Source organism: Balaenoptera physalus, assembly GCF_965194825.1.
Source record: "Balaenoptera physalus genome assembly, chromosome: 6".
In the NCBI taxonomy this organism is placed as follows: domain Eukaryota; kingdom Metazoa; phylum Chordata; class Mammalia; order Artiodactyla; family Balaenopteridae; genus Balaenoptera; species Balaenoptera physalus.
Genome location: NC_138885.1, coordinates 80,383,229 through 80,396,155, shown reverse-complemented (window position 1 = coordinate 80,396,155; position 12,927 = coordinate 80,383,229). Strand labels below are relative to the sequence as shown.

The window sequence follows — 12,927 nt, the reverse complement described above, 5'->3', positions numbered from 1 at the left end:
CAAGGAACTTAAGCCCTTCATGAAAACTGAAAGATGATTGGAAACCTATACAAAGACCTCAAAGCGAAGGGTGAAAGCATGATGCTTTTGCATTTAACTGTACATTGGATTTATCATCAATAAAAACAAGGAACTGTTATAAAGTATTTATTAAAGATGAAGACGAACAACATAATATTTAATTGGGCTTTGTCAAATCTCCATCATTTCCTTATAAAATTGGGGACATAAATCCTGATCCAAAAACATGGAATTACTGCCGAGGAAAGATAAATGATAATCAAGGTGAACTCTAAGAAGCACCAAAAAGCAGATTAAAAAAATGAGCATAATTTGCTTATAAGGCTGACTGAAAATTTTGTTGTAGCAATTTGCAAGTATGAAATATTTAAAATCATAGCATCAGGCATCTCTAAACTACAGCTTGTATCTATTAGGTGGTTAAGGAGAGAGTACATATTATCCTGAGACAAAAAAGCAACAAAATACCTCAGGAGGAAAATGCTTCTTAGTATTGGAGTATTGGAAGAGAATCATTGAATCATGCCAATTAACATCCTGCACATAAATTGATGTTCTGTCTCAAACCCAGCAGCAATTCAAGTTCAAGTCAGCAATCTTCTGACCTGAGTTGTCACAGAAAATTCATAGAAAATGCTCTAATACATAGTTGCAGACTTATTAGCCAAAAACATTAACAGTGACTATAAGCAGTAATGTAGCCCTATCTTGGGTGTTGCCAACATGTGAACACACCTGGCTAATTCTATAAAAATAACAGAAACAGTTCAATATGTAATCAATAAAACTTGTAGATACAGAAAGGTTATGCGTAAGATACTGATCTATGAGTAACCTCTCAAAGAGAGCCCAAACTGTATCCTTAATATAAGTGTTCCAGGGCTTCCCTGGTGGCGCAGTGGTTGAGAGTCTGCCTGCCAATGCAGGGGACACGGGTTCGAGCCCTGGTCTGGGAAGATCCCACATGTCACGGAGCAACGAGGCCCGTGAGCCACAACTACTGAGCCTGCGCGTCTGGAGACTGTGCTCCGCAACAAGAGAGGCCACGATAGTGAGAGCCCCGCGCACCACGATGAAGAGTGGCCCCCACTTGCCGCAACTAGAGAAAGCCCTCGCACAGAAACAAAGACCCAACACAGCCAAAAAATAATAAATAAATAAATTTTTAAAAAAAAATATATATATATATAAGTGTTCCAGCAACATGAAGAGACAGACCAATCCACAATGAACAGGAATAGACATGTGTGAAACTTTGAGGAGCATGGGAAGATAACCAACAATTTGAAGTAAGGGATGGGGTTGGACAGAAGCCAGAAGAGAGAATGGCCTAGCTGTCCTTGTCTATCGATGGAAGTGAGGAGGGATGGATAGTTAAATCCACAGATACAGAGGTGGAATTTAACCTTCACACAGTCTATGCTTCTGTATATTGTTCATGGACACCTCTATAGGGTCTTTCTTATTATGAATATATCCTTTTGTACTTGAATGGGAATTTCAAACTATAAAATGTAGGCACTGTCTGAAGCCTAACAACTTCTACATATTGGTCAGATTTATCTGTAAGACATTAGTTTGCAGTTATTTAATGACTTCATTACATTTTCCATTATTATTTTATTTAAAAAAAATAAGCAAAAAACTGAAAAGGCAGGTTCTATTTTTAAAGAACTTCCTCAATTCAAGGCCATGGAAATTGAGAAGGAAGAGGCTGCAGTAATGTTCTTGCACTGGAATGTAAGCCCAGAAGGGCAGGGGTTTTGTCTATTTTGTTTCCTACTGAAGCCACAGTGCCTAGAACAGTGCCAGGTACCTGGTGGTGGTTCCCTAAATGTTTGCAGAATGGAAGAGGGAATGAATGAATGAATATAATCTCAGATCATGACTAAGTAGCACAGGTCCACACTGAGACCACCAATTCCAGCAACTTAAAAGTACCTGCCTAGGAAAGCTGGAATAATGTCCTCAAATGCCCGTATCTACATTCTCACCCTTGTAGGCTTGAGGCAGGGAGAATCGAGACAAAGTACAAGAAGTAGCCAGATCTTACACTGCACTGGTACGCATCTGATATTATTTCTGAAAATATCAGCAATATGCACCTTTAATAACATTTATTAAGAAGTACTGTGAGATGCTCAACATCACTAATCATCAGGGAAATGCAAATCAGAACCACAATGAGATATCACCTCACATCTTTCAGAATGGCTATCATCAAACAAGAACACAAATAACAAATGTTGGCAAGGATGTGGAAAAAAGGGAACCCTCGTACACTGTTGGTGAGAATGTAAACGGGTGCAGCCACTGTGGAAAACGGTATGAAAATTTCTCAAAAAACTAAAAACAGAACTACCATATCACCCAGCAATTCCACTCCTGGGTACATATCCGAAAAAAACGCACTAATTCGAAAAGATACACGCACCCCAAAGTTCATAGCAGCATTATTTACAATTGCCAAGATATGGAAGCAATCTAAGTGTCCATCAACAGATAAATGGATAAAGAAGATATGGTATATATGTATATACATTGGAATACTACTCAGCCATAAAAGAACGAAATTTTGCTATTTGCAGCAACATGGATGGACCTGGAGGGCATTACGCTACATGAATTAAGTCAGACAGAGAAAGACAAATACTGTGTGATATCACTTATATGTGGAATCTAAAAAATACAGCAAACTAGTGAATATAACAAAAAAGAAGCAGACTCACAGATATAGAGAACAAACTAGTGGTTACCAATGGAGAGAGGGAAGAGGACAGGGCCTATGTAGAAGTGGACTTTTAAAAATATATGTTAAAATAATACATATTATTGTCTATATTCATGCATCATACCAAATCATATTGACTAGTTACTGAAATAGCTTGATTCTGTACTACTGAAAACATTGATGACCCAGCAATTTTGCAAGCTGGAAAAAACAAAGGACTCCAAAAGATTCCAAGTTTCCTCAGCATTATACTTACGGGTATCAGGGGTAGAGGAAAAAAATGTTCAACACCTTTTCAACACTAACTTAAAGGGTTTGTTTGCAATGAAATACTAAGAATATGACTGGAAATCTGTTAGGCTTGGGAATAATAGGTTAATAAAGTTAAATCACATTATATCTAGGTTTGGCAATGGAAAGAAACAAGCCAGTGCTAAAAAGCTAAAAGTCTACAGTATAACCTTGGAATAAAAACAATGAAAATATTTTTGTTACTATTTGGAAACTTCCAAAGCTCAGAAGACAGAAAAAACATTCTTTATGCCCTACCACACAGATAGACCCATGCACACAGCTCTCTATTTCTAGAATAAATATCCAGTCATTATAAAAGACTGACAAAATAGAGTGCCTTCTGCTACTTTTTAAAGTGGGTTCAATTTATTTCCTAAATGAGTGTTGGGATGGAGAAAAGTTGCACTCTTTACTTTTTTGCATTCCAATACTTTGTTTTTTATCAGAGTTTATTTTCTTCAACATTGTTTATATTGTCCTTGAGAAGTGAGAATAAACAATGAGAAAAAACAGCTCAAACTCTACACAGACAAAAAAGTTTTCTCCCTGTTGTTAAACTACACTTATTAGAAAATCACTTACTGAAACTCTGATTATGACAATATTTGAGACTGAAATATTTTCTATGGTTTTAGTGTTGAAATATTTGACGATGTTATAACGTAAAAATTATACATCATACTGTAATTTTGAAAAGAATTATGCAAAAAGAAACCAAAGAAGGTAGCATTCTCAAAAAATAATTTGTTTTGTTTTGGAGCGATATAATGACCTTTGTCCTCCATGTTCATTCCTGATTTTTAACACTATTTATAACATTTCAAAGATACAGTGGAATTTTAGGTTGAAATATTTCTCATCTATGCTTTGGCCTAGTTGAAACGTTAAAGGAATATGATTAAGTTTTTACTTCACTTGATTTCTGCTTTACTCTCTTCTATTCAAGGAATACCTCTCTCATCCCTAGCTGTTATATGTTAATTGCACTGTGCTTACTTTATTAACTCTTGTTATCTCAATCCTGTAATCTGTCTTCAAAGAGAGTGAGGGAAGAAAGGGTAACTTTGGTAGTAGAGTTCCCCGATTCTCCTCATCGTTGCTAATATCTGAACACTTCACTGTTTTCCCCTAATCCGAACTCACAGCCTCCGTGTCCAGACCACAAAAGATAAACGGGGCTTCTGCAGGTTTGAATACTTGACTAAGCTCCTCTGCTATCACAACTAAGCAACTACTTACTCATCCCTGAACTCAAGGCTTCTCCAGGAATCTGGAACCTACCATTTCTGAGCATGGCACATTCTTAGTGCCACACCCACCTTTGGTAAGGGTCCTCCCCAGGGCATTTCTTGAGCTGTGGCTTCCTTCTCAAATCTGACACTGCATCCTTTTTTGAATTTCTCATACTTTTTGGTCTATTGAAGGTTCTCTGATTTATTTTCTAACACAGCTCTGTAATAAATTATATATATTTATTTTCTGTTCTATCCAGGGATAGATATTATCCAGTGGGATATTACTGTGTGTGCTTGGTTTATCATAAAGAATAGAAAATTTGTAATTTTCTTCTCGAAATAAAATTTAATATCAACTATAAGCTTAAATTATCAAAGGGGATATCAAAAACTCTTTTAATATTCTCATTACCCTGAAAACTTAACTATTGCTGTTTGTATCAGTGTTATCTTAGAACAAAGAACTAATGTTTTACTTTCTCAAAATGATGTTTTCATCCTTTCTAGTTAAACAAAATAAGAGATTTCTCTTTGAATCAATCTCTTTATACTAGAAAACATGTAAATAAAACTATAAAACAGAATATGAGGTAATAGAAGCGTTAAGGGATCTGAAATAAATGAAATATGAGGAGAATGAGAGGTACAAAAATGTGGGAGAAGATGAAATATGTAACGTGTCTAGCAGAGAGCTGTATGTCAGATCTTCCCACTAGAAGAAGACAAGGGAATACTGACGAAGTGCTTGATATTTTTGGATTAAAATACTTTCTCTCATGTTAATCTACGTCTTCTTCATGCAGTAGAGTGTAGTGGATAAAATACAGACTCTACCTGGGTTCTAATACCCTCTCTACCATTTGATCTTGGGCAAGTTTACTTTACTACTTTCTGCCTAAGCTTTCTCATCTGTAAGCTGAGTTTCCTACCTCAGAATATCCCTATGAGGATTAGATATGTTCATTTGTAAGGAGAGCTTAAAACGGTGCCTGACACTAAACAACATGTAAGTGTTAGCCATAATAATTCATATTATTAAAGTTGCTAGGACTGCCATGGCAGATTTTTAATTCTCAGGAGTTTAGAAAACTCTTCTCAAGAATGGGAGGGTGGAAGGGAGAAACACATAAACTCCAAGCGAGTAGATTCTCCAGTAGAATTTTAGGTTCATAGTCCTAATTAAGTTAAATTTTACAAAGGACAAGTCACCTAAAATATTTTTGGGATAGGCTAACTAAATGATATAAGGGATATAAACCTGCTTTAAAAAAGTCACTCTCCACTGAAATGTAAGTGCACTTTTTTATTATAATTATTGTTATCTATTTTCTTATAAAATAATTAACCAAGAAATGTATTTCTAGTATATCTATTACTAGAGTTTATTCAAAACTATTTTTAAAGAAAGAAGGTCTGCCTACTTTATAGTCATTAGCAAGTAAAATGTTTTAACTCTGAATATCCTTAAACAGCAAAATATTTATTCATCATCCCAGGTCAGGATTAGCAAATAATTTTATCGACGAATCAAAGTAAACAATGTTATTTAAGCAACTAACAAAATTTTGAGAAAAAAAAAAACCTCCCACAGAAGTTATCAAATGATTTTCCTAATTGCAAGTACTAGCCAGCATTCGGCCTTTTATAAACTTTATTAAGAGACTTTAATTAAGCTGTATTATCTCTTGATAATCACAAAAAAAGAAAATAGCCTAAAGATAACGTGAGAGTTTTAATTGCCCCGCCACATCATCCAGTATGTGTTAATGGACTAGTTGTTTAATATTCTGAAACTGGGTGGAAAAAAACAGAAGAACATGCAAATATGTTCTGTTCTCACAGCACGACCCTTGATATGTAAAGTAGATTTAATAGTAAAGCTCTAATTTTGCATTCCAGAAACCTAAATACCACTTCAGTCTTACAAAATTAGTAAAATCTTCACAGGAATGTTATGTCTAATCACCTTACATAAGGCAACCTGGCATTACTGATAACTTACATAAAAGGATCAATTTCTGTGTTCTTTAAATTGCTCATTCACTGACATGGTTTTCAAAATCAAGTGAAAAATGCTTTCAATCCAAATGTATTTCCTATTTTATGTCCAAAAGTAGAAGTTTTTCCCTGAATTTATCCAATGGCTACTTAACCCAACTGAGGATGTGCAATCCATGTCCCCATATATATTTCAAGATATTTTATGAAATACCTGGCTCAGGTGGTATAATTCTTTATTCACTCACAAGTTTTTTTCCTCCTAAGTCAAAAGATACCCAATTCCTTGAAATCAACTACTTATTTTTAAAAACATTGTGCTATGAAAATCTTATTTCCGGTATATTTTATGTGCTAAGATTTACCAAAAAGTGCTTTTTTCCCCCTCGTTATAAAAGTAGTATATGCTCATTGGACCCACTATATTTTAAAAATGTTAGAAAGAATAAAATTAAAGTCACCTAGGAATAACCACTGCTAACATTTAGATGCATTTACTTTTAGTGTTTAATATTAAAGGTTGCCAGGTATACAGAGTGTTGAGATCTTACTGTAGATACAGCTGTGTGTCCCAGTTTCACTTTTTTCACTTTCTTTCTTTTTGCATTTTATAATGGTTATTCCCTCAGTGGCACCCCACTACATTCAGGATAATGTCAAAAACTCCTTACACGTTCCCTTATCATCTGTCCCATTTAACCTCTTCACCATCCTTTCTCCTCTCCACCTCTTGCCAGCCCGGTCTACTCTTTGCTCCAGCTGAACTGAACTATTGCTACTTTCAGTTCTTCCAATGAACTATGCTTCCTCAAAAATGCTGGGAGGGTCCATTATACATCCCTTTCCTTCTGAACACCCACCCTCAGTTAGACATTTCCTTCAGGTAGGCTTCTCTAACATACCCTGCGTATAGGCCCAGGGACCCTGCTAGGAATACCAACAGTATCATGTACCCTTCCTATAGTGGGTTAAACACCATCTCCCCAAAATTCATGTTCCCTCAGAACCTCAGCGTGTGACCTTATTTGGAAATAAGGTCTTTATAGATGTAATTAGTTCCGGATCTTGAGGTAAAATGATTCCAGATTTAGGATAGGCCCTAAATCCAATGACTGGTATTTTTAGAAGAAGAAGAGAGGACACACCCAGAGACACACAGGGAAGAAGGCCACGTGAAGATGGAGCCAGAGATTGGAGTTAGGCTGCCACCCGCCAAGAAAGACCATCAGCCACCAGAAGCTGAAAGAAACAAGCAGGATCCTCCCCTAGAGTCTTTGGAGGACACGTGACCCTGCTGACACTTAGGTTTCAGACTTCTAGCCTCTAGAATTTTTGTTGTTTAAGGCCACCCAGTTTGTGGCTCTTTGTTACTGTAGCCCTAGGAAACTAATACAGCTCCCATTCTAGACTTCCTGCAATATATTAATTGTTGAACATACTTCAATTCTCACTAGACTATAAGCTCTGTGCAAAGCCACGACTAATTCTATTGTTTATAGTTCTATTTTCACTGCTTAGGACAGCACTTGGCACATGACAGACAATAAACATATGTATGAAAAAAGAACAAATAAATTTTTGAAACCTGAGCAACACTATTATTTAATCTATGTTGATTTTACTGGTGAAATCTTTATTATTTGAGCTTTTTGCCACTAGAGTTTGATGGCTTTCGAATGACAGTTCCGAAGAAAGGTTTTAGAAACATCTACTGTTTTTACTAACCCTCCATAGACTTCCCAACCTGGTCCCAAAACGTTGAAATTCCTTTGGGGAACCTACCTTCTCCACATGCTGGCAGTCTCGGGAGAACTGTTAATCAAGTGCCATGGTTCCTGGCTGAGGGCCAATGAGTGAGACCCAGCCATGCACGCTGGCTTTGTGAATGTGTGAGGAATAGCATTAAACCCCAGTATTGGTCCAGATTGAGCTCCATGGCAGTACGCTTCACAGTCTCTCTCCACTTGCTGCTTTCTGGATACCCGGAAACGCTCTGGCTCCTGTCTTTCCTGAGAACTGTTTTTCTGATTACCCTCTGATTCTATGAGCTACCTCATATCCTTTCAACAAAATGCTTTTTTTGCTTAAACTACTCAGAACTAGTTTCTGTTACTTGCAAACTAAGAACTGTAATTGATAGACTCTTCAAATGTAGATGTGATTACTACATAACAGATTGCTTGTATAAATAGGTTTTGACCATCACAGATAGTCACTTGATCAAAAAGTTTCCAGTTTAGATTGTCAGGCCACTGAGCTGATGAACTATGCAATTCAAAACTCACGATTTACCAATTTCCTTCTCTCTTCATTCAGTGCACATAATTATGTAAATCCTATTCTTTTCCCTCATTTATTTCTGTCTTCATGTGTAAAAAATATCCTTTTTAAAGATTTTTTTATTTTTCACTAAACTAAATTTTCTCAATGTAAAATCATGCTCTAAAAGCAAAGTAAATCATTTTATAAAGAATGTTACCTCTTAGGAAACCTTCGGAGGTCAAAAAAAAACCCCAGAATGTTACCTCTAAATAATTGAAGGCTTTGATATAATACATAATACCCTCATAGCATGAATAATTAGTCTACACTAAAAAGCCCACAGTTTACCACTTTGCAACATAGAGACTAACATACTTGATAAAAAACCACTTTCCCAGTTTTCACTATTTCATTCAAATAGCAATTAATTTATGAATAAACCATTCATTACAATTACATATTGCATTAATATTCAAAACATTTTTCCCTTTAAATCTCTTCGTTAAATGAAAATTAATGTTAACATTATACAGATAAAGATTAATTTGAATATCATTAATTATTAGAATAGAAGTTTGGTTTACAAATACAGATGTACTGAATGTAAATTTTTAACGTACAACCAAAGGTCAGGGAAAGCAAAATGTCTTTCTTCAATCTCTTCGAATGGCTTAAAGATTATTTCCTTTGGTATTTAAATGCTGATCAAGCAGAATACATCTCCTGAATAGGATTTGAATTTGCTCTCCACTGAGGGATTTCCCTAGAGGCTCTCTTTAGACAAGAGTGCCATTAGTCTTACTTACTACAACCAAAGGGGGCAAAAGAAATGATACTTCTATTTCCTTTCTGCTACTTTCTTAACACTGTATCACATTTTTGTTATCTATTTATTCTACTCCTCATTATCTTGAACAACTAACTGCGTCATTCCATACACTTCCCGCCTAATATATTGTAATGTCTGTGAAGAGATGTACCTTTTAACACTCCTAAAAGCTTAAAAACACATCATAGCCTCATTCAAATCTAAACTTCACTTAGAACTTTCTCTTTTTGTCACACGTTCTTGACCTTCTACTTCTTCTTCTTCTACTTCTGAACATACCTTTGCCTTTATCCTACACTTAAACTATCTAGTCTTGCTTCATCACTAGTCCATAGTTTTCCTTTCTCTTTCATTTGTTTCCGTCTTAGATGAGTCTGTATGTTTAGCCCTTTTACTGATGTTTCAGGCCTCTTCTCCTCTCTTCATCCTTCATCTCTTTCATCTTTAACTTTAGTTTACAACAGATGAAAACCTACTCTGTGTTGGCCATTATATTAGACATTCTGCTGGGTGCTTTGGATATAAAAACAAACACCTATCTGACTCCTGGAAAAAGAGAATCCCAGACAAAGGCAAGCAAAAATAAAGAACATAATATATATGGAAAGTTTTATACAATTTTATAGATCTATATTAAGGAATGATTAAAGATACAGTTTAGATTTTAGAAGTCAAGAGCTAGATCACAAACTAGAACTTTCTCTTGAGAATGTTAATAATAATGGGAATTACATAACTCCATTTGAGTTTTCAAAAGCCACTTTGCAGGGAAAGTTTTGAAGGACAAAAAGCTCACAAACAGACCATTTAGGGGCTATATTGCTACTTCTAGAAAGACATAATAGAAGCCCGCAAACAGTAGGAGAGAGATTGAAAAGAAAGGGATAGATGATAAAAATTTAAGAAACAGAATGAAAAAGACTGGTTAATCAATTAAGGGCTATGAATATTAAGAAAAAAAGTAGAAATTCAAATTAACTCTAAGTTTTCCAATTTGACTATCCAAAATGAGCAGTAATTCTAATCAGAGAGGTGGGAAATACAGAGAAAGATCATGATTTTTAAGAATGTGAGATAATGAGTCTAATGTCTGGCCTGTAGAGTTTGGTCCATCTACACAGATGTGTCAAACAAAGATCAAGCAAATGGAGGCATTCAGAAATCTGATAGAATAGACAGACTCTCAGATGGCTTCCAAAGATCTCTGCCTCCTGATATTCATACCCTTTTGTGACCCCCTCCTCTTAGATGCTGGCTGGACCTAGGACTCATTCTAAAATATAGAAGACTGCAGAAGGGGTGGTATATTAGTTTCTTGTGGCTTCCATAACAAACTACCACAAACTGGGTGACTTAAAACAACAGAAGTTTATTCTCTCATAGCTTTGGAGGCCGGAAGTTTGAAATCAAGGTGTCAGAAAGACTACACTTCCTCTGAAGGCTCTAAGGGAGATTTTATTCCTGCCTTTTCAGGGCCTGGTGGCGCCAGCTGATCCTTGACTTGTGGTTGCATCACACCAGTCCTTGCCCCATCCTCACAGGAACTTCTCCTTTGTGTATGCCTCATAAGGACACACGTTACTGGATTTAAGGCTCATCTAGTTAATCCAGGATGTTCACACTCAAGATCCTTAATTTAATTACATCTACCTTTGTAAGTCTTTACTCTTTTTCCAAATAATGTCACATTCACAAGAAACACAGGTTAGGACTTGAACATATCTATTTGGAGGCCATCACTCAACTCACCACAAATGGGATGACACTTCCTAGATTTGATTATAAAGGAATGTGGTTTCCATAATGGGTGAGGCAGCCCTATAGAGAGAGGCCTTCCATGGCTGAGTCTGGAAGTGGACCCTTCAGCCCTAGTTGAGCTCTGAAAGGACTGCAGCTGCAGTGGGCAGCTTGACTGCAACATCACAAGGGACCTACAGCCAGAAGCATCAGCTGAGCTGTACCCAGATTTGTAGCCCACAGAAAACTGTGAGATAATATATAAGCACTGTTTTAAGTGGCTAAGTTTTGAAGTGATTTATCATAGAGCGATAGAAAACTAATATGGAACTCATAAAAACATCTAGACTAGGACAGCAATGATTAAAACAAGCCATGGAAATGGATTAAATTTTGCATTTAAGAAATATTTGTGGAGTATCTATGAAACCAACATTGTGGTGAGTTTTATTTAGATTTCAATTTATATCTGTAATGATAAATGACGACCCAATCCTCAAGAATCATAGTCTCAGGAAATGATAGACAAAACCACAATGCATGATATGACCAAGGAATGTAAACGGTGTTAAGGTACATAATATAAGGGAGAAAGACCTGGTCCCGGTTCCAAAAATCAGGAAAGAAAGACTTTCTGGAGAAGTTGAATTCTTAACTTCCACAAACTTACCTACTTATAACTATGTGTTAACAAAGTTCCCTTTCCTTCCAACAATGCAAAATTTAAGGCACCCCTAAGTGGTAAGGACAATTTTCCTGTCCATTACACTAAGACGTCTATAATAAATTTATTTAAGCTCTTAGGGCAAGAACATATATCCACTTTTGTGATTGCTGGAAAGGCTAAAGCTAAATTATATATACAGTAGCTACGAATAAAATCAGGTCTTTATTTCATATGTTTTGTTTGATGTAACTTATTTTTACTCTTATCATATTTGTACTTTTAAGGAAACTCATACCACTTTTCATAGTAAATAAATGGATTCTCAATTACGTAAGGAATTGCAATGAAATTTTAAAATGCTATGAGTGCTCCAGCAAATGTATGAGCAAAAAGCAGTGAGAGTGCAAAGCAAAACTAAACCTATTATTCTACCATGACAAAAATCTTACTTTTGCTGGTTTTTTCCCCATATCTGTAATGCCACCAACATGCCACTCTTGCCTAAGATAAAAGACCCTCTCCTTAACCTCCCACCACTTCTACCACTGCTTTGTTTTTCATTTACACTACTTTCACCCTAAAGTTTCATTGATTCCTGTTTGAATTCTTGCAAAGTTTAGAAACACTGCTTCTAGTGTAACCTTGATCAGACTCGATGTCTTTGGGAAAATCACCTCAGTTGATAACCCAGTACCTGCATCTCAATATAACTAGTTACCAATTAATCTTACCTTGAATATGATTCAGTTGTTATGCTGTCATGGTATATTATATTCCTTTGTTTGCCACGCATGTCTCACCTACTATACTATAAGAGCCTCAAGAGTGAGGATTATGTCTTCCTCATCTTTTTTTCTACAGTTCCTACCATAGTGCCTGGCAAATAGCAAGTGTTTAAACAGCTGTTGATAAAAATAAAACAGAAAAGCCTACAAATTATTCTCCCTCCTTTTGGGTTTGCTCTCTCTTCATTAGTCTAACACACAAATCACTTCCAGATTAAGCTGCTTAGAATAAAACATGGATCACCTTATTCCCCTGCAACTGTCCCTCATCACATAATGATGAAATATAAATGCCATAATAGTATAGGAATCCAAATCACAAGAACCTATTTGCCACTACTCTGCTATATCTACCCTATGCTTCCAAT

At 36.0% G+C, this 12,927-nt stretch overlaps 1 protein-coding gene across 10 annotated transcripts in view; it reads right to left on the bottom strand.

Annotated features, from left to right (window-relative positions):
- Positions 1 to 12,927, bottom strand: part of GULP1 (GULP PTB domain containing engulfment adaptor 1) — a 265,561-nt gene that overhangs the window by 166,416 nt on the left and 86,218 nt on the right. The window lies entirely within an intron of this gene.